This window comes from Cupressus sempervirens, chromosome 10 (assembly GCF_028749045.1).
Source record: "Cupressus sempervirens isolate cs-2001-9-10 chromosome 10, ASM2874904v1, whole genome shotgun sequence".
NCBI lineage: Eukaryota > Viridiplantae > Streptophyta > Pinopsida > Cupressales > Cupressaceae > Cupressus > Cupressus sempervirens.
The window spans coordinates 172,621,065-172,641,598 of NC_143127.1; positions in this window are offsets into that span (position 1 = coordinate 172,621,065).

The window sequence follows — 20,534 nt, forward strand, 5'->3', positions numbered from 1 at the left end:
TTCCTCTTTTGGGGCTCCTAAATTTTAGCTACTTGTAGTTGGGAAAGATTGAGCCTTGTCTCCTTTGATTCTACAACAAGCCTTCTATCAAAGTCCTTCACAAATTGGACCACTCCCAGCTTCCACTCTAGAGAGTGGATGAAAGCTAGAAACTCATTTTCATTCTCATAATATGGAGGGCAAAAAAAGGGTTCTCTATGAAGTGGGTCCATGTTGAAGCATTTAACCAAGAGATTTCATAGAAACTTGAAGAAAAAAAAGATCAAAAGATCTTTACACAAATTGGCACTTCGTTTATCGAATTTAGTAAATGCATAAAGTTTCCATTATCTTAGATGAGTGCCTCCAAAGGCTGATTGTGCTAAGAAAAACACCCAATTTCTCAATGAATAGGTCACATACCAATTGACTAGCAAACTTATGAAGTTGACTTTGTGTCCCAATGGGTGTTCCAAAAAATGTAGTATGATTGGTAGAGGTTCTAGAAACTTGATTTGAATCTTTTAATGACTGTCCCACCAAGGGTGCCAAAAATTGTTGACACAAAAGGTTGCACCCTTTCTTGAGGTATGACCCTCAAGTGATTTTTTATAACCTAGAAATAGCCTTTAAGTGTGGGACTTGTGCTCTGAGGTTGAATCTTCAAAGAATGTCAAATTCCTTACTATCAAGGTGCACCTAAACTAGAGCTTGAGAGGAAAAGGAGAGAGATTGTAGAAATTAAATGTAGGAAGGGAAAGGGGGTGATGCACCAAGATAGAACATTGTTACAATATCTTCCCATGAATGCACAACACCAAAATATACAAATCTTCACTCTATTCTACATTTTCAGAACTCACATGTATGTTTGGAATTGATTAAATATTGAAAAGGAATGATTTCTTCACAAAACAACACTTCACTAGTAGATTAAACACAACATACAAACCTTAGAAATTAGAAAAGAAACATTCATTGCATGGAAAGATACATGCACAAATAATTAATGGAAAGAAGAGGTAAGAAATAGAGCCACTTCATTAATGGAAGGAAAAGTTTACAAAGCATAATGTTTCTATAAAATACAAACAAAGAAGAACCCCTAAGAAATATTTAAAGAAATATTTACAACTTTTCTTTATATATTTTAGGCATAACTCTTATGTTTACATTGAGTTCAAACCCCAATTAGGCAGAGTTGATTTGTAGAGGAGAGCAATATCTAAAAAACCAGAAAAGAAAATATGATCATGAAGTGCAATTGCCTATTGAAAGTGATAGGAAGAACAAGAAATGAGTGCATCTAGCCACAAGAGATCAAATCACCAAAAATATGATCATTTCATGCATATAAGAGGCATGAAATGTAATGGCATCATGCAATAAAGGCCCAATAAGTTGGTGGTCATTTAAGAATTGGCCCTGATGGCATGCCATGGACAAAGAAAACCATAGGGAAGGATATCATGATGTGGTATCCACCTGTAACATGCAAGGTTGACCGTGAGGGAGAATTTTGTTTCCTAAAAAATGAATGTTCATCGTTGATGAAGGTCTTCCTCTCAAAATAGACAACCCAAATGCATCGTGAATCTTTCCCAATGAAGGATTAAGTTGAAGCTATTGATGTAAATTCTCCCCTCAAAATGGACGATTGAGATGCATCAAAGAAACTCCAAGATGAGATAGATCAAATGACTATCATGAAATTTTGAGCTTTGGAGCCTTAAATAGACTCCATGGTATGAAGAAATTTTAGAATGGAAATATTTTGTAGCATCTTACAAAATTCCTAACTTTTGAGTCTCATAGAGACACTCACATATGAGGAAACATTAGAATGCCAACACTTGGCAGTATCATGTGCTTTATTATTTGATAGAATGAAAAATGGTATTTTAATCTTTCATTAGATCTCTGTCATTGACCTATGTAATGCATGTTGTGTTAAAAAATAAGTGTTGGAGATGGGACCCTCCACCATGTGGTGCAATTCCAAACTTTAGAGCCTTGTGTAGACTCCACAACATAAAGAAAGACCAGAATGGTGATGCATGTCAGCATGTCATTTGCATCCCTATAAAACTCTAGACCCTACGAGCTGCTGATATGGATATACATGGACCAATCATAGACAAAAAGACTCTATCACCTGCAAACCCACTAGAGCCAACTCGTTTGGGATGCTCAACATACATGTCATAATTCTAGACCTCATAGCCTTGAAGAGACTCCATAGTATGAAGAAATGCAAAAATAGTGACACATGGCAACATCTCACACTTTTGGGAGGATGGGAAAATGTTCTTGTGAAAATGAATGAGTTATTAGATCTCATTTGTGTTGGTCAACCTGACCAGGAATAGATCAAATCAACTCGGTCAATGAAGGGACTGAACTAAAATGAAATACTAGCTACTAATTTTAGCATGATGTTAACTCTTTGCACATATATTATTCCATTGAAGGTTTCTTTGATTAGATATTAGTGATGGACTAAATGTTGGTTAAAAATGGTCAACAATTACCATTACTTCTAACTAGTTTTGGGCATTTAAAATCCTCTTGAGCATTGTAAAAATGCTCAACCAATTCCTCCAAATTGGTTATCTTGGAAATTATCTCTCCTTCAGTTGGGATACCTAAGATTTGGCTTCTTATTTCTATGGTGACACGAATAATTCTACCCCAAAGTGTCATGCTATTAATTGGAAAGTTTTGAACAAATTTATCTATCAATTTTTCATGAAAACCATCATACATTATGATAACATTGTAGCCATCCTACTGTTGAAGAAGGAGATTGTTGAGAATAGATTGATACAAGTATGATGAATATGTTTCAATCATTGTTTTGTCACTGATGTCAAATCTGCTATATAATGGTAAGACAATTACTTATATGATTTAACTACTATCATTTATTTGAATGATGAAGAGGATTTTAACAAAAGATGTAACAATAGCACCTAGAAGAAAGGTTGAGTTATGTAATGTAAAGGAGTATAAGAATCAACTAAGACAATGATAACATGGTGTATTGATAATCTACTTGAGGTTGCAAAGGTTGGTTACATTAAGAAAGCTTAGAAGAACAATTTAAACAAAGTTTGTCTACAAAGCTTGATTGAGTGGATAGTAGGTCTTAAGAAAAGTAAATGCAAGTTGAGAAAAAAATCAGTTGGAATCGAGCAAAATTCTATTATAGTATAAGCCAAGAAAAAAAATAGATGCCAAGTAAAGTTTAGTTGATGTCAAACACTAGTAAACTTTAGTTTGTGCTGAGTGATTTTATAGAGGATGCCAAGCAACATAGTGTGTGTTGAGCATCAAAAGCAAGTTAGGGCCGAATGATTGCATTATTTGAAAGATTCTTAATTTGATGAATCTAACCTAACAATTTTGTTTTCTTTGATTGTGTGAACTAGGTGGAAGATAAGATTGATGAGCTAGTGGCACAGTATTCATGGTAAACCATTTTGAGGTTAATTCAAAGAGAATTGAAGGAGAAGTTTCTAGAAGTGATATGGAATGAGGGGTAGATTCATTGTATCTTACCTAATCTATCCTAACCCTAAATTGGACAATGGAGAATGAATGACAAAAGATCTTAATTTTCTATTTAAAGGAATGGCTGGTTAAAAGCAAGTACTATCATGTATAAGAACCTAAGGAAGAGAAGAAGTCAAGGGTATTGCTTCATCAAGTGACCTAAGAGAAGAGTCTACATTGGCATGTTAAGAAAGAAGGCTTAAGGGTATGGATGCTTGAAGGGTCAACAAGCTATCAGAGCTTAAATGTGTGAAAACTAATCAGAATGGAGGACTCAAATAGAGATCTATAGTCTACAAATAGAGTTGTAAGTTGTTATTAGATCAAGCCTTACTATTACTCTCTAATAATTGTATCAATCTAGGGTAAATCCTTTGGATTAAGGTTTACCTAATAGTCATTTGCAAATCCTTTAACTAGGTAACATTCCAAGTGAATGGTCAAAGTCCTCTAACAAGGCTCACTCCTAGAGGGTGATTGAAATCCTTTAATAGGGTCAAATTTAACAGTGTGTATTGTAACCTTTAATAGGGTTTGTCTTTCATAGGACATCACTTCAGAAGAGTGAAAATGAGTAGCATGTTACTGGTTGTTTTTCCCAAATTAGAGTTCCACTTAAATTATTGTGTCAAGTGTGTTGTTGAATTTTTTATATTTCATGTTTACATTTCTACAAATTTATTTCATACTAATCTACAAGTTTTTAAGTGATTGCATAATCTTATGGATGCATGCATGATGATAAATGTTTTATGGGTTCACTAAGATGTGAAGAGTTTTATTTATACACTTATACCTTGGATAACTAATTCATCCCCCCTCTCAATTATTCTAAAGAATTCCAACAATTGGTATTAGAGCCATCTACTTAAGAGGACTAGTTTGAAGGTACTAGAAGCACAAAGATCAAGATGTCAAAAAGAGATGTACCCAAGCTTAATAGAGATAACTTTCCTACATGGAAAATTTTGATAAAGCTACACCTTGGAGGACTTGGAGATCATGCACAAACTACCATTAGTATTGAGCATGTTGATCCATATAGAAATAATTGTTGAGGATATGAACAAGAAGAAAGAACACAATCAGGAAATGTTTGGGATTGCCTCTACCTAAGCTATGTTGAATTTGATGATATCAAAAGTCTTGGTAGTGCAAAGAAAATGTGGGATGCCTTAACAACCATCTATGGAGGAGACACTAATATTCTAAGAGCCAAAGCTGAAAGTCTCAGAGGTAAGTTTGATGATATGAGAATGCAAGAAGGTGAAAATATTGCTCAATATGCCTCAGGGATAAAAGATGTTCTTAATGCAATAAGAGGAGTTGTTGGCACAATAGATGATGATACTATACTAAGCAAAGTTTTAAGAACATTTCTGCCCATATATGCTATTAGAATTTTCCCAATTCAAGAACTGAGATGTATACCATGGAATAAGCTATCACTTGAACATCTAGTAAGTAGGCTCACTACTTTTGAGCTATCTAACTTTGATAATTACAAACTTGAAAATATTGAATCTTCTTTCAAAGCTAAGCTTTCATTGAAGGAAATTGATGAGAAGAAGAAGAAGAAAAAGATAAAGTATGTATCTAGTAATAGTGATACAGATAAGGAGGATGTAGATCAACTTGAAGCACTACTAGCAAGAAGATTCCAAAATTGCAATGAGGTTGGTCATATTGTTGCTAGATGTCTAGAGAAGAACTACATAGGTGGTGACAAGTACAAAAGTGGAAGAGATGAAGACAAAAACGATTGCTACATTGCTAAAGAGGAAACAAAAGATGAACCTAATGAACACAATGATGAAGTGGTGTATGTTGCTATGAAGGATGAATCTGATGAAGATGAGGCAATTGCACTTGTGACTTGTGTGAGCAAGAATGGCAGGTGGATCATTGATAGTGGGTGGTCACATCACATGACTGGAGAAAAAAGTAAGTTCATTACCTTGAATTTTTATGATGGAAGTAGTGTAAGATTTGTTAATGATGCACCATGTTTGATAAAAGGAAAAGGTTCTATCAAATTCACAAAAAAGATTCTATGTGACAATGCATACCATGTTGAAGGACTTAACTATAAATTGTTGAGTGTGTCACAACTGAATAATTTAGGATCTAAGGTTGAGTTTGAAAATAAGATTGCTAAGATATATGACAATGATGGGAAATTGATTGGAAAGGGTTATCAAACTAGGAGTAATCTATTCTATCTTGATATAGAGGATGTTGCTTGTCTAATTGTAGAATTCGATGATGTGTGGCTATGGCACAAAAGGTTATGTCATGTTAATTTTGATAACTTGGTTAGTATCAGTAATATGAGAAAAGCTAGAGGTTTGCCTAAGTTGAAGAAATCTAATTATATAATGTGCAAACAATGTTAGTTAGGAAAAATGACAAAGTCAAGTTTTAAAAGTAAAATGCATACCTCTAGAAGACTACTAGAGATTGTTCATATTGACTTGTGTGGACCAATTGAAGTGGAAAGCTACAAAGGAGATAAGTACATTATGATGTTTATTGATGATTATTCTAGAATGATGACAGTTATGTTCTTAAAATAGAAATTTGATGCTTTCCAAATGTTTAAGTGGTACTTAGCAAGAGTTGAGAATGAAACAAGTAAAAATCTAAAATGTTTAAGATTTGATAGAGGAGGAGAATTTATATCTGATGAGTTCGAGATGTTATATAATGATGAAGGAATCAAAAAATAGATAGCTGCTCCTAGAACCCCTCCACAAAATGGAATATTTGAAAGGAGGAATAGGTTTGTAATGGATTGTGCTAGGATGGTCATGATGGAGAAAAATGATGCTTTGAAATACTGGAGAGAAGCTACAAGTACAACTATCTATACCTTGAACTGTGTACAAGTCAAGAAAGGTACTCATTCAATACCTTTTGAACTATGGTATGGATACTCACCCAATGTAAAATATCTTAAGGTATTTGGAAGAAAATGCTATATTCTCAAAGACTTCAGGAATGGTAAACTAGATGCAAAAAGTGAAGAAGGTATATTCCTAGGATATTCCACATGAAGTAAAGCTTATAAGTGTTTAAATACTAACACTAACAAAGTTGTGGAAAGTGCAAATGTAAATTTAGATGAATATCCAAAAGTTCATGAGGCTGAACCTATAAAAGAACTAGAAGAATAAAAATCATTTGTATACTTTTGTGAAGGTATGCCTACTAAAGAAGATGTTGCAAATCAAGCTACAAAGCAACAAGTTTTAGTGGCTATCGAGTCACATACTATGAATGTTGAGTTGCATTCAAGGACCAAGCTACACTCAGATGTTGAGTTATAGAACAAAGTTGAAGCACATTCTAATTTTGAAATTAGTGTACATGAGAGAGATGTTGAACTACCTAATAGAGATGAACATAGTGACTCTGAAGTAAATATACCAAATGAAGAAACCAGAGCCAAACCAAGGTTGTCCAAATATGTCAAGAGACATCATCTTGCTATAGAAATTGTTGGAAATAAATATGCTAGACCAATGACAAGGAACAAATTGAGAAATGATACATGCCTGTTGAGCATGAAAGAGTTAAAATTAGTGAAATATGCCTTAGAATATGTGGAGTAGAGTAAAGCCATGGAAGAAGAGATTGAACCGATGTAACACCTCAACCTTGCTTCCAAACCCCAAGCTCTCTTAGGGATACCTTAGGTCATTCACTAGTCCCACTAGGGCTTCTTCATACACTATGTTTACTAGGACCTTTCCCAAGAGATCCTAATCCTTCAGTTGGGAGCACACCAACAAAGTAACATCAAATTTCTTACTAGCCGGCTCCAATCCACTACTAACCCTCAAGTCCATCTATAGCTCCAAGGGTGCTAGTTCTTCATCCAGGGTTTGTTTGGACTCCTTCTAACATACATGACCCTAAATAATGATGATTTCATAGGTGCATTCAATCTACTAGGGAAAATACACCAAACTTCTCAAAAAAGGCTACTAGGAATTAGCCCTCCCAAATAGCTGGCAACAAGATTTGTTGAAAAAACTTCTTAAAAACCTTACAAAAAAAATACATTTATGGATACCCTTTTTAGAGTACACCAATATTTTGTGATTTTTCAACCCCCAAACCATCCATACAACCAAAGTACGATTTTAGGCCAAAAATGAGGGTTTCAAGTGCTTCATCATTGTTGCGATGGAACACCACCTTAGAAAATGTTCCAAGACCTCTCCTTTGGAATAAAGAAAGGTTAGACCTTCTCCTTACTTGTTATGTGGAAAAATTGAGGTATTTAATTGCTCAATACCCACCATAGCTTATTTTTCCAGTTGTGATTCCTAACCAAGTTGCATTTGGCTTTCCTAGGGCATCATTTTAAAAATTCTTGCTGATGCTTCCAAGGGCCCTCCTTCTTGGTACATAATGGACATGGATCTTAGTTCCAAATCCCAAAATACCAGAGGTTTCCAAGACTTTCAAAAGTAAGTCCCTGTTGGAAGGGGAAGAACCAAAGTCCTAATTGCCTAGTGTGTTGCTATGTGGAGAGGAAGAGTTTATAAAAGACCTTAAGCACAAGGAGACCCAAGGATTTGAAATGATATTGAAGTCCAATAATGAAGAAAAATTGATCAAGGAACCCTTACTGGTTGAAGTCCAAACTTTGTTTGAAAAGTATAAGGACATAGTGAGTGATGGTACCCGAGCTACCCTACCTTGTAGGATAGTTATAAGTCATCAAATTGACTTTGTATTAGGTGCCACTTTTCCTAATAATGAATCCTATAAGCTCACTCTAGATTAGAACCTTGAAGTGAAAAGATAAGTCTAAGAGTTGATGGACCAAGGTCTGATGGTGCAGGAGCACCTAAAGTATAAGAACATGAGAAGTTTAAGATTCATTATTTTAGATATTTAAATCCATTTGAGTCATTTATGTTGTATTTTGGTCAAGATGTAAAGGCTATCAAGCGATTTTGTCATAAATTGTAAAAGTTGTCAATTTTCCCTAGTTGTCCTAGTAAGGTCATGAATTGGTCAAGAGGTCAAAATGTGTTTGTAAACCCAAGGAAGAGTTAAAATATTGTAAATGGTGATTAATATTCCATCATGACATGTTTTTAAGGTTGGAACAAGGTTGTGAGATCAAAATTTCTAAAATGTAAAAGTTGCTTAAATGTTACAACTTTAAAAATTTGCAAAAAGTGCAAAAAGGGTTAAAGAGTGTAATAAATTGGTTCAAAAGTTGGTTGGGAAGTTCTCAACTATCAAAAATACTATAAAACTAGATTCATGTTGGCTCCAGGCCTTGTATGGCCATATAAGGCCTCAAAACCCTGTATAATTTTTATGTTTGGATATTTTTATGAGTTATATTTCTTCTCTATTTGGCGTGCAGTAATTTAATTCAATATTTAGGAAGTTATGATCATTTTGGTAGAAGTTACTATTTTTAGATTTCAGAACTCTTGTAAATAGTCATGTTGCAAAAATTTGTATGAATGCATATGGATAGTTTAGGAAGTCTAAATGTATTTATTTGAAAGATATGTGAATTAAATTCCATTTAATTTTTGGTTGGGACATTTTTATGCATATCTGTGAATGTTATATAGATTTGAGTGAAAACTAGTTTTTAAATGTATTCAATGGAGTTGCAAGCAAAGATATGGGATTATATAATGATAAATGAATTGTAAAAATTAATGGCTTATAGTTTTGGAAACTAGACTCATGAATGGATAATGTGGAATTGTTTTTATGTCATTTGAAGTTGTTTTATGAAAGATATTGGATGCCCTGGGTAGGGTTACATATTTTACTTCTAGTTTTTTATAGATAAAATGGGTCTTAATGAAGACAACATAATTTGTAATTGGTAAATTGGATTCTTCTAATAGTTGGATATGTTTTATTAGGTCTAATTTGAAAAAATTCCACCAAAGTAATTTTCATGAAGACATTTACAATAGAAGTTATGAACAATGGAATCAGATATAGAGATCGGGATATATAAATAGAGGAGGGTTGATATTTTTGTGTTGAAAAATATTTTGTTTTACTTCATGAGATGCCTTTAATTAATGTAATTATTTAATGTATTTTGAAGGGATCAGCATGTATCCCACTTATTGGTTGATTTTTAAGATTCTTTACATCATATAATCCAAAAGAGCATAAGTCCTTGTGTAGCTCTAGTGGTTTTGGCATCCAAGATGGGAGGAAAATGGAGGTTGTGTACTGACTCAAGGGCCATTAACTACATTACAATAAGGAATAGGTTTCCTATTCCAAAAATTGAAGATCTTATGGATTTTCTAGGAGGTGCTATGTATTTCACTAAGTTTGACTTGGAAATTGGGTATCACCAAATCATAATAAAGGAGGGAGATGAATGGAAGACAACATTTAAGACTACTGATAGTCTTTATGAATGGCTTGTGAAGCCATTTGGTCTTTCCAATGCCCCTAACACATTCATGAGGCTCATGAATGAAGTCCTCAAAGACTTCATAGGAATATTTGTGGTGGTGTACTTGGATGATATCTTCATCTACAACAAGACCAAAGAGGAACATGTCAAGCATGTAGAGGTAGTTTTGGAAGAGGCTTCATGAGGAGAGAAGCTAGCAATCAAACTTGAGAAGTGTGACTTCTTCAAGAAATATTTGGTGTATCTAGGCTTTGTGGTGTCTAAAGGAACCTTGAAGATGTACAATGAGAAATTTTATAATATTCTAAGTTGGCCTACACCTACCACTACCACTGAGCTAAGAAGCTTCCATGGATTATCCCAATTTTATAGGAAATTCATTAAAAATTTCAGCGGTATTTGTGCACCCTTACTTGATACCATAAAGGGGGGAGTTAAGTTTAAGTTTAGGTGGAACTTAGAAGCTGAAAAGTCCTTTTATATGCTGAAGAAGAAAGTAACCACTCAACCTATCCTATAATTGCCTAATTTTGATAAGCTATTCACCCTAGAATGTGATGCAAGTGGCTTAGCAGTGGCTGGGGTTTTGAGTCAAGAAGGTAGACCAATAACCTTCTATAGTGAGAAGCTGAATGAGCCCAATAAAAGGTACTCATCCTATGACCTAGAGATTTATGCCTTAGTCCAATTTCTTAGGAAATGGAGACACTACTTGTTGCCAAAAGAATTTGTTGTGTTTACAAATAATCAAGCTCTTAGCTACATCAACACATAGGAGATGTTGAGCAACATGCACTTAAAGTGGATGGAGTATTTGTAGGCCTTCACCTTTACAATCAAACATAAGAAAGGATAAATGAACAATGTTGTTAATGAGTTAAGTAGAAGGGTTTTAACAGTCCAAGAGATTTAGCTTCATAGCATTGGACTGGAGAGTTTTTAGAATCTTTACAAGAATGATGAGGTCATTTCTAAAGCCTATAACGCATGCATGGACTTTTAAAACCACTTTCATAGTAGATTTTTAGAATAAACTTTTCAAAATGGGTTGCTATTTAAGGGTAACCAGTTGTGTGTACCAAGAGGTTCCATGAGAGAGAACCTAATACAAGAGAAGCATAATGGTAGCTTGAGTGGCCATTTGGTATCAACAAGATAATAGAGCTAGTGAAAAAATTCTATTATTGGCATAAATTGGTCAAAGATGTAACAAAGTATGTGGAGAAATGCATGGTGTGCATAAAGGAAAAGGGAGGAATGAGCAATTTAGGTCTTTATTAGCCTCTACCAATTACCAACTGGCCATGGGATTGTGTAAGAATGGATTTTGTTGTAGGTTTTCCTAAAACTAAGAAGGGATATAATAGCATCTATGTTCTTGTTTATAGATTCAATAAAATGGGGAATTTCTTTCCACGTAAGACAACTAATGATGCAAGTCGTATAGTTCATTTTTTTTTTCAAAGAGGTTGTAAGGATTCATGGACTTTCATTAAGTATTGTGTCAGATCAAGATGTGAAATTCATTAGTCACTTTTGGAAGACTTTATGGAAGAAGCTTGTCACTAAATGTCTTTTGGTTTAGCTTACCATCCTCAAAATGATGGTCAATTTGAGGTGGTTAGTAGGACTTTAGGTAACCTTCTTAGGTTCTTAACTAAGAAGTATGGTCAGACTTGGGATTTTATCATCTCACAAATAGAATATACCTATAATGATAGCAAAAATAGGACTATCGAAAAGAGTCCTTTTGAAATTGTTTATGGCATGCATCTAAGAGGTGCATATGAACTAAGGTGTCTTGGAGAGATGGATCGGATCAGTTGTCAAGTTGAAGACTTTGTACTAACCATGAAGGATATTCAAGAGTAAGTCAAGAAGACTATTCAAGAAAACAATCTAAAACTCAAAGTCAAGGTGGATGAAAAGAAGAAGGACATCTAGTTTGTTTTTGGGGACTATGTGATGGTCCATTTGAACAAAGAAAGGCTTCAAAAAGGTATTCCTACTAAGCTATAGATGAAGAGGGTAGGGCCTTGCATGATATTGGATAAATATGGAGCAAGTTCCTATAAGGTAGATTTATCTTTTGATTTGAGCATATTCCCTATTTTTAATGTGCAATATTTGGTCGAATACAAAGGTGACTCATCTCAAATCATTCTAGATGTTAATGAAAATCTTGAACCTACTACAACACCTACAAATAGCAAGTTGGATGTAGAAAAGGTGTTATACTCAAGGGTGAAGAAGTCTACAAGGCACAAGGTGTATGTGGAGCACCTCATCAAGTGGAAGGGAAAAGCAACTTCAGAGGCTACTTGGTTTGCTAAGGCAGATTTCAAGAAGGTTGGCATTCCCCTAGACCTGATATCATCAAGTTCTTCTTAGCTCCTTGAAATGGGTAGTATGGTGCAAGAACACCTTGGAAGCCTAAGTCTAAAACCTAGGTATTTCCTTATTTTTGTCTTTTATTTATTCTAGCCATAGCACTAGTCAAATAATAGGTCCTATGTGGTCCTTACATGTGTTTAGGGGACTTGACAAGACCCAAAGTGACCAAGTTGCTAGAAGTTGTTGAATATTGTCAACTAGGTGACTTAGGTCCTGTAAAGGATAAAATGGTCTACAAAGGTTCCAATGGATTTGAATAGATTATTTTAATTAATTTTATTCATATTATATGTCTACTTGGTATTTGTGACAAATTTGGAGGTCTAACTCCATGTAGAACAAAAGTTGCTAAAATGTTGTCATGTTGTCATGACAACATTTTCTTGCAAAAAAGAAACTTTTTGCATTTTTTTAGTTTTCAATGACTTGACTATTTATAAAAGTTATATAACTGATAGAGAAGCCTTTAAAAATGTGAGGATGACCATTTTCATGGGTTAGTCAAGTTGGTTTTGCATTTGTATGGATTGTGCAAGAGTTTTGTTGCCATTTTTATGCATTTGAAGACATTTCTAATAGAGAAGGATAGAATGGCCTGATTTTTATGTTGTAAAATTTCTAAAATATGGTTTTAAATCTTTTTTTAGTGTTGGTTTGATCATTTCAATTTTTTTGCATTAGTTTAGAAAATATTTTTGTTCTTGCTAGGTTGCTAGTCTGAATAGGGCTACACATAGAAAATGGGATCTTTGGTCCACTTCCCACCTTTGGAAACCTATGGTATTTTGGAATTTGGAACTAAGATCCATGTACATTATGTACCAGGAAGGAGGGAACCTGGAAGCATTAGAAAGCAATTTTAAAGTGATGCCCTAGGCAAGCCAAATGCAACTTAGCTAGGAATCACAGTTGGAAAATGAGCTATGGAGGGGATTGAGCATGAAAATACCTCAATCCAACCACACAATGAGTAAGGATAAGGTCTAACATTTCTTTAGTCCAAAGGAGAGGTCTTTGAACATTTTTTAAGGTGTTTTTCGATCACAACAGCGATAAAGCACTTGAAATGCTCATTTTTGGCCTAAAATTGTACTTTGGTTGTACAGATAGTTTGGGGGTTGAAAAATCACAAAATATTTAAGTACTCCAAAAAGGGTATCCATAAATGCAATTTTTTTTTGTATAGTTTTTAAGAAGTTGCTAAGCCACTTGCATCACATTCTAGGGTGAATATCTTGTCAAAACTAGGCAATTGTAAGATGGGTTGAGTGGTGACTTGTTTCTTCAACATATCAAAGGGCTTTTAAAATTTTATGGTCCACCTAAACTTAGACTTAACTCCCCCCTTTATGGTATCAAGTAAGGTTACACAAATACCACTGAAATTTCTAATGAATTTTCTATAAAATTAGGACAATCCATGGAAGTTTCTTAGCTCAGTGGTAGCAGTAGGTGTAGGCCAACTTAAGATAGCAAAAAATTTCTCCTTGTCCATCTTCAAGCTTCCTTTAGACACCACAAAGCCTAGATACACCAACTCTTTCTTGAAGAAGTCACACTTCTTAAGGTTGATAGCTAGCTTCTTCTCATGAAGCCTCTTCAAAACTACCTCTACATTCTTAACATGTTCCTCTTTGGTCTTGTTGTATATGAGGATATCATCCAAGTACACCACCACAAATCTTCTTTTGAAGTATTTGAGAACTTCATTCATGAGCCTCATGAATGCACTAGGGGCATTAGAAAGACCAAATGACATCACAAGCCATTCATAAAGACCATCAGTATTCTTAAATGATGTCTTCCATTCATCTCCCTCATTTATTCAGATTTGGTGATACCCACTTTTCAAGTCCAAATTAGTGAAATAAATAACACCTCTTAGATAATCCATAAGATCTTCAATTCTTGGAATAGGAAACCTATACTTGATTTTAATGTGGTTAATGACCCTTGAGTCAATACACAACCTCCATTTTCCTCCCTTCTTGGATGCCAAAATCACTGGGACTGCACAAGGACTTATGCTCTTTTGGATCAGACCTTGGTCCATCAACTCTTGGACTTGTCTTGCCACTTCAAGGTTCTAATCTAGAGTGAGATTATAGGATTCCTTATTATGCAAAGAGGCACCTAGTACAAAGTCAATTTGATGACTTATAACCCTCCTAGGAGGTAGGGTAGCTGGGGTACCATCACTCACTATGTCCTTATACTTTTCAAGAAAAGTTTGGAGTTCAATGGGTATGGGTTCCTTGATTGATTTTTCTTCATTAGTGGATTTTAGTATCACTGAAAATCCTTGGCTCTCCTTATGCTTAAGGTCTTTTATAAACTCTTTCTCTCCACATAGAAGCACACTAGGCAATTGGGACTATGGTTCTTCTCTTTCCAACAAGGACTGAATTTTGAAAGGCTTGGATCTTTTTTTTAATGTTACGGCATTAGACCTACCATTATACACCACGTCCCTATAAAATTTCCATGGCCTCCCTAGAAAAAGATGACAATCATCCATTGGAAAAAAATCACACAACTGGTCTTTATATCTTACAATTGAGAAGTCCACCCATGCTTGCTTATTGACTAGGATGTTTTTCCCTTTGTTAAGCTATGTTACCTTGTAAGGGTTTTCATGAGGTATCTTCTTCAATTTGAGATTTGTAACAACCTCCTCTAATATTACATTATCAGTTGATCTAGAATCAACCATCACCTTATATACTTTTCCTAGGATCTTGCACTTGATCCTAAACAATGCCCTCATATGTCTAGGCTCATCAGGAGTTGGTTGCTTGATCAACACCCTCCTAAACATGATATTTTCACCTTTTTTAGACTCAATATGGTCTATATCAACATCCTTGCAACTTTTATTATCTTCTTGTGCATATGCTAGCCTTTTATCTTGGCTTGAGGAAGAGGATTTGTCCAGGAACCTATAGGTGGGATGGCCTAATTGACCACAATTGTAACACTTCATTGTTGCAAAGTAAGAGCTTCTCCTATCTCCTCTACCCCTACTTTATCCTCCTTGATTTCCTCTCCCTCTATTATAACCACCTCTTGAAGAGTGGTCACTAGTTTACTCCATGGGTTTGCTTTCTCCTTGGTTCTTTTAATCACTACCTTCGTCTTGGTAGCCTCCTCTTTGATTTTTCTGATTTTTGCCTTTGCCTCTATCTTTGATGTTAGGATCTCCTTTCCTCTTTTTCCTTTCTTCTACCTTCAAAGCTAGCTAATGGCATCTTTGGATAGTGGTAGGGGCCCATAAGCTAAGTTCCTCTTGAATGTTCCACTTCAAACCACTGAGATACCTTGCCACCTTGAGTGACTTCTCTTCTTGCTTCTTGGATCTCAAACACAACCTCTAAAATTCTTTAGTATAAGAGCTCACATCAAGATCTTTTTTCTTCACTCCTTGCCTTTTTTATGGATTTGGATCTCAAAGTCTTCAGGTAGGAAGTTCTTCTTGATTCTATTTGCCATAACACTCCAATTTGCAATTGGATTCTTACCCATGCTGACTCTTTCATCTTCTATATACTTCCACCATGTTAAGGTTGAGCCCCTAAGCCTTGACTTAGTAACCTTAACCTTATGTGCCTCTAAGATACCTTTACATTCAAATTGGTTCTCCATACCCTCAACAAATCCATAACTACATCAATATCCATCTTACCACTAAAAATTGGCACTCCTTCCAAAGCTTTACCTCCTAAGGCTTTCATTGTCTTCAAGAAGGGTTATTCTTGCAAGATAGGATTGGGTTTAGGTACAATGTCTTCCTCTGCTACCTTTTTACCCTTTTCATCTTCTTCTTCATCTCTTTTCCTAGCCGCCTCTGCAACTGCATCCATTTTTTGCTTCACCTCTTCCAATGCTTCTTCAAGAAGTTGGTTTCTTTTCCTTTTTTCATCAACCTCTTTGCCTAATTCAAAATTTGTCACCATCATGGATTCACCTACTCATTCTATAGCTTCAAACATCCACTACCTTTTCCCAAATCTTTAACTTGCTATGATACCACTTTGATGTAACACCCCAACCTTGCTTCCAAACCCCAAGCTTGCTCAAGGCTACCTTAGGTCATTCACTATACCCACTAGGGCTTCTTCACACCCTATTCTTACTAGGACCTTACTAAAGAGATCATAATCCATCAGTTGGGGGTACACCAACAAAGTAACATCAAATTGCTTACTAGCAGACTTGTCATGCCCAAAATATACGAGGCAAAACACAACCAACAAAATTTGTTTTGAAAGATAAATTAGGGAGTATTATGTATAGACCTATTCTTTGTTTTGACTATTCTATTAGACCATGGGGTGGCTGGGTATAGCATCTCATGTTTTCTTGAAAGTGTTAGGATGTTACTAATTCGATCGTTGAGTCAGAGATAGTTAATTTTAGTTGATGTAGAAGAGTTTGTTTCATTTGGAAGATAACACTTCAAGTTTTCATGGAGGTCTAATTTGTTTTCAAATAATTATTTGGACTTAGAGTTATAATATTGGAGCTAGATGGTTTATCTTTTCGGCTCTACTTCCTATCCCTTGAAGTAAGACATTTTGTGTAGGTATGTGAAGGACAATCCTATCTATCCATGAAGTTGCGATAATTCAATAGTTTTGCGAACATGACTATGTTTACAAATGTCTGAGATGTTTCGACTTTAAGTCACATGGCCTTACTTGTTATGTTCTATGAGAAATACTATTAGAGTATGGTTATTACTATTTTAATCATATACTTATAGTTTGTCCTTTATTGATGCTTTCCACCTAGGTATTTTAAATCAATTCTTAATTATTTATTGTCCAAATTCCTCAAATGTGTAACCTTATAATAACCCATTTATCCATAATTAATGTTCCCTTTTTAATTACTGAATTTTGATAATCCCTAAATAATCTATAACTAAAGACTCCCTAACAATCTCCATGTCCCATCTAAGAGTCATACTCTATATCTTTATATATATCCTCAAGGGGATGTACATGTTAATTAATATTCTAATGTATTAATTTTTTTGTGTCATAATTTACTTTTGCACATAAATCCGATTAAACATTACTTATAGTATGCAACATCATCGGTCATAGTTTATGGGGAGATTAATTAACAAAAAAAAAAAAATTATTTAATGTATAGAGTAATACACAATACCTCTTAACATTAAGTATATTATTTATAATGAAATAGTTATAACATTAAAAAAAATTGTGTAACACATGGCTTAAACTCGAAGTTAATCATATTACCACCAACTAATATTTCCATGATCTCAAAATTAATTCAAGACCTAATAGGTTTTCAAAATTATTCTATTTAATGAAACATGAATGCTATTACTTTCAATTATTTTAAATCTCTCTTTAGTTAAATATTTATCTCCTAGCTAGTAACAATCACTACGTTTATTCCATAACCCCAAAACATAATTTAATATTTCACTAACAACTTACCTTTCCCTTTTTCCAATTCAAGCACCCATATAATATGTCAAACTAAGAATACCTACTTTCTATCCTACCCTAAACTAGTACCCATCCCATCCTACATGTTTCTTCCCACCTTTTTCCAAGGTGTCAAATCTCTCCCCTAGGCACATTTCCTTGGAAGGTGGAGGCACTTTATGAAAAAAGGGTTTTGACTTATGTCAGAATTTGAGGAGTCCCTTGCATATATGCCTTCATGGCTTTGTAAGGTATTGGGCTTCTAGGGGGGGTGGTTCCTAACATGGGACAAGAAAGAATGGTCTTTTCTAAAACACCTAGCCTCTTCCCAAGGTCAATAAATGCTAGGAAATGGTGGATAAAACTGGTCACATGTTTTTTGAGTATGATTTAAGTATGACTTTACCTTATCTCAGCATATACCCGCCCACTTTTAGGTCTTGTTTTTTTTTTGTTTGTTGTTTTTTTTTTTATGCAAGTTTTCTATTGCATGGTCATCCTAGGAGGTACCTCACCCAATCATATTTAGTACTAATACCTATATATATATACACACACACACTTGGATATGAATTGTGCCTCATCTCCTTTAAGTTATTTTATTTATATTTCACTTCAAGGATTCCAAGAATATTCTCCTTGAATATTTTATAGGATTGTAATAGGGAGATGTTGATTTTCTTTCCTCCATACAATTTTTGGACAGGAAATGTGTATCTATAGCAAGTTTTCTCACTTATGTTATATGGCTTATACTTCCAATTTCTTTTATAAATCCACGATTATGGGGGCATCATTGTGTTGACTTAACCTTTCTATCACTCCTATTTACAAGTTGATATCGATGCTTGCATACATCCAAACAATGAATTTATGGTACTCAAAATTTAATTCTTTGTTTACATTACACAAAATCAAATCTAAGTGAACTAAGGAATGAGAGGATGCATATGATTTGTTTAAAACATATATGATCATTTTACCATGCATACATAGAAACCATTAAAACTTGATATTATCCATTTCTTCAAGATGCATAATAGAGAATATTCAAATGAATCCTTCCAAACTGCATTAAATAATCATTACAGTATCCTTCTGTCATTGAGAATTCCATAGGTTTTAGTTATTGATCAATCACAAAATCAGGACAAGATCAATGAGATAATCTACATAACTTCAATATGTTTCCCCACAACATTGGATATGCTTCTAGATGAATTGATCTTTTCCCTCCTACACAACTATGACAGTGCTACAATAAGTCTCTTACAAAAACATCTATATGCAAAATCTCAAATTTCACTTTACACAATTTGCAACAATGGACAATGGAAAGTAAATCCCCTTTCACATTACAACATCACAATAATGGAACCTAAATAACATATCGCATTTTGAGATGATATGGAAGAGATTAATCTCCTCACAACACTTGGTTCTTCAACATTGTCCAAGAGTAAAAACCCTAATATCTTCAAGGAATCCATCTTCATAAAACCTACAAACACACACAAACTAGGAGCCATGGAGGCTCACCTCCCATCCTAGGCTTCCATGAAGCCACCCATCGAGTAGGGAAAACAAGGTTGAAATGGGATACACACACTCATCACTTTCTAATGCATGAAACACACCACATAACACCAAACAATCCCTTCCATGGCTTGCACATTGATTCACCATTGGAATCATAAAACATTGGGTGAAGGTGGGCTCTTCAAGAGGAGATTTTCCATGTCAATACAACTCACACACATTGAATTTCACCATTCCTCTACAAGGCTTGCATCATACATGCTTCTCTCCATAATTTCTACTTATCACCCCCAAATTCATATTTCCACTTATCATCCCCAAATCAAAATATCAAGATGATGGCTTCAATGGAGCCCATACTCCATGAATTTCCCCCACCTTCTCTCCAAGAGAAGAGGCTCTCTACTACATTGTTGAGCCCAACTAACCCCTTCACCCAAGACTTCTCTTCCCTCCCAAGGGTGAGTAAAGCCTTCACACCCATTAAAACTTGACATTCAAATATTAAAAAATAAGAAGATCAAGAAGAAAAACCAAGAAAGTTACATGAACACAATATACCTTCACACCATCACAACACAATACCAAAATTTACAATAAAAAGGCTCACAATACAATGCATGATCCCATAGCAATTATTCCATGCTTGCAGATTCATTATGCAATGCTAAAAAAAATAAAAATGGTCATGGTTTGAACACCAACCTTGGTCCAAGATAAAGGCAATGATAGTTTTTGTAGAGCTCCCTTAGTCTCCCTCCAAACCCTAGCTATGTCTAAACTTAGAGAGTGGGTGAACACCCACTAGTTTGTCCAAGACTCTTTAATACAACCTTCCCACTAACTATTTTAGCAAAAACACCAAGCCACTTCTTACAAACTTGTCTCCCTCTAAGTTTTCTATATTTGACTTAGTGAAAACATGATAGAGAACACATGTGAAAACTCCATTTTCGAATTGATGGAAGAATACATGGGTAATGGGGCCCCCTAAGCTACCTAGGCACTATCATGGTCAAAATCAGGTCCCTAACATGTTTTACTATCATATGGGCAACTCATATTCACACAAAAGACACTTTGGGACCACCTAATGATCCTTCAAAACCCTAGTCAAGTCCAATTTCTAATTTCCTTTGATTGTGACCCATCTTACCCCTTGTCAAGTGGGTTTATTT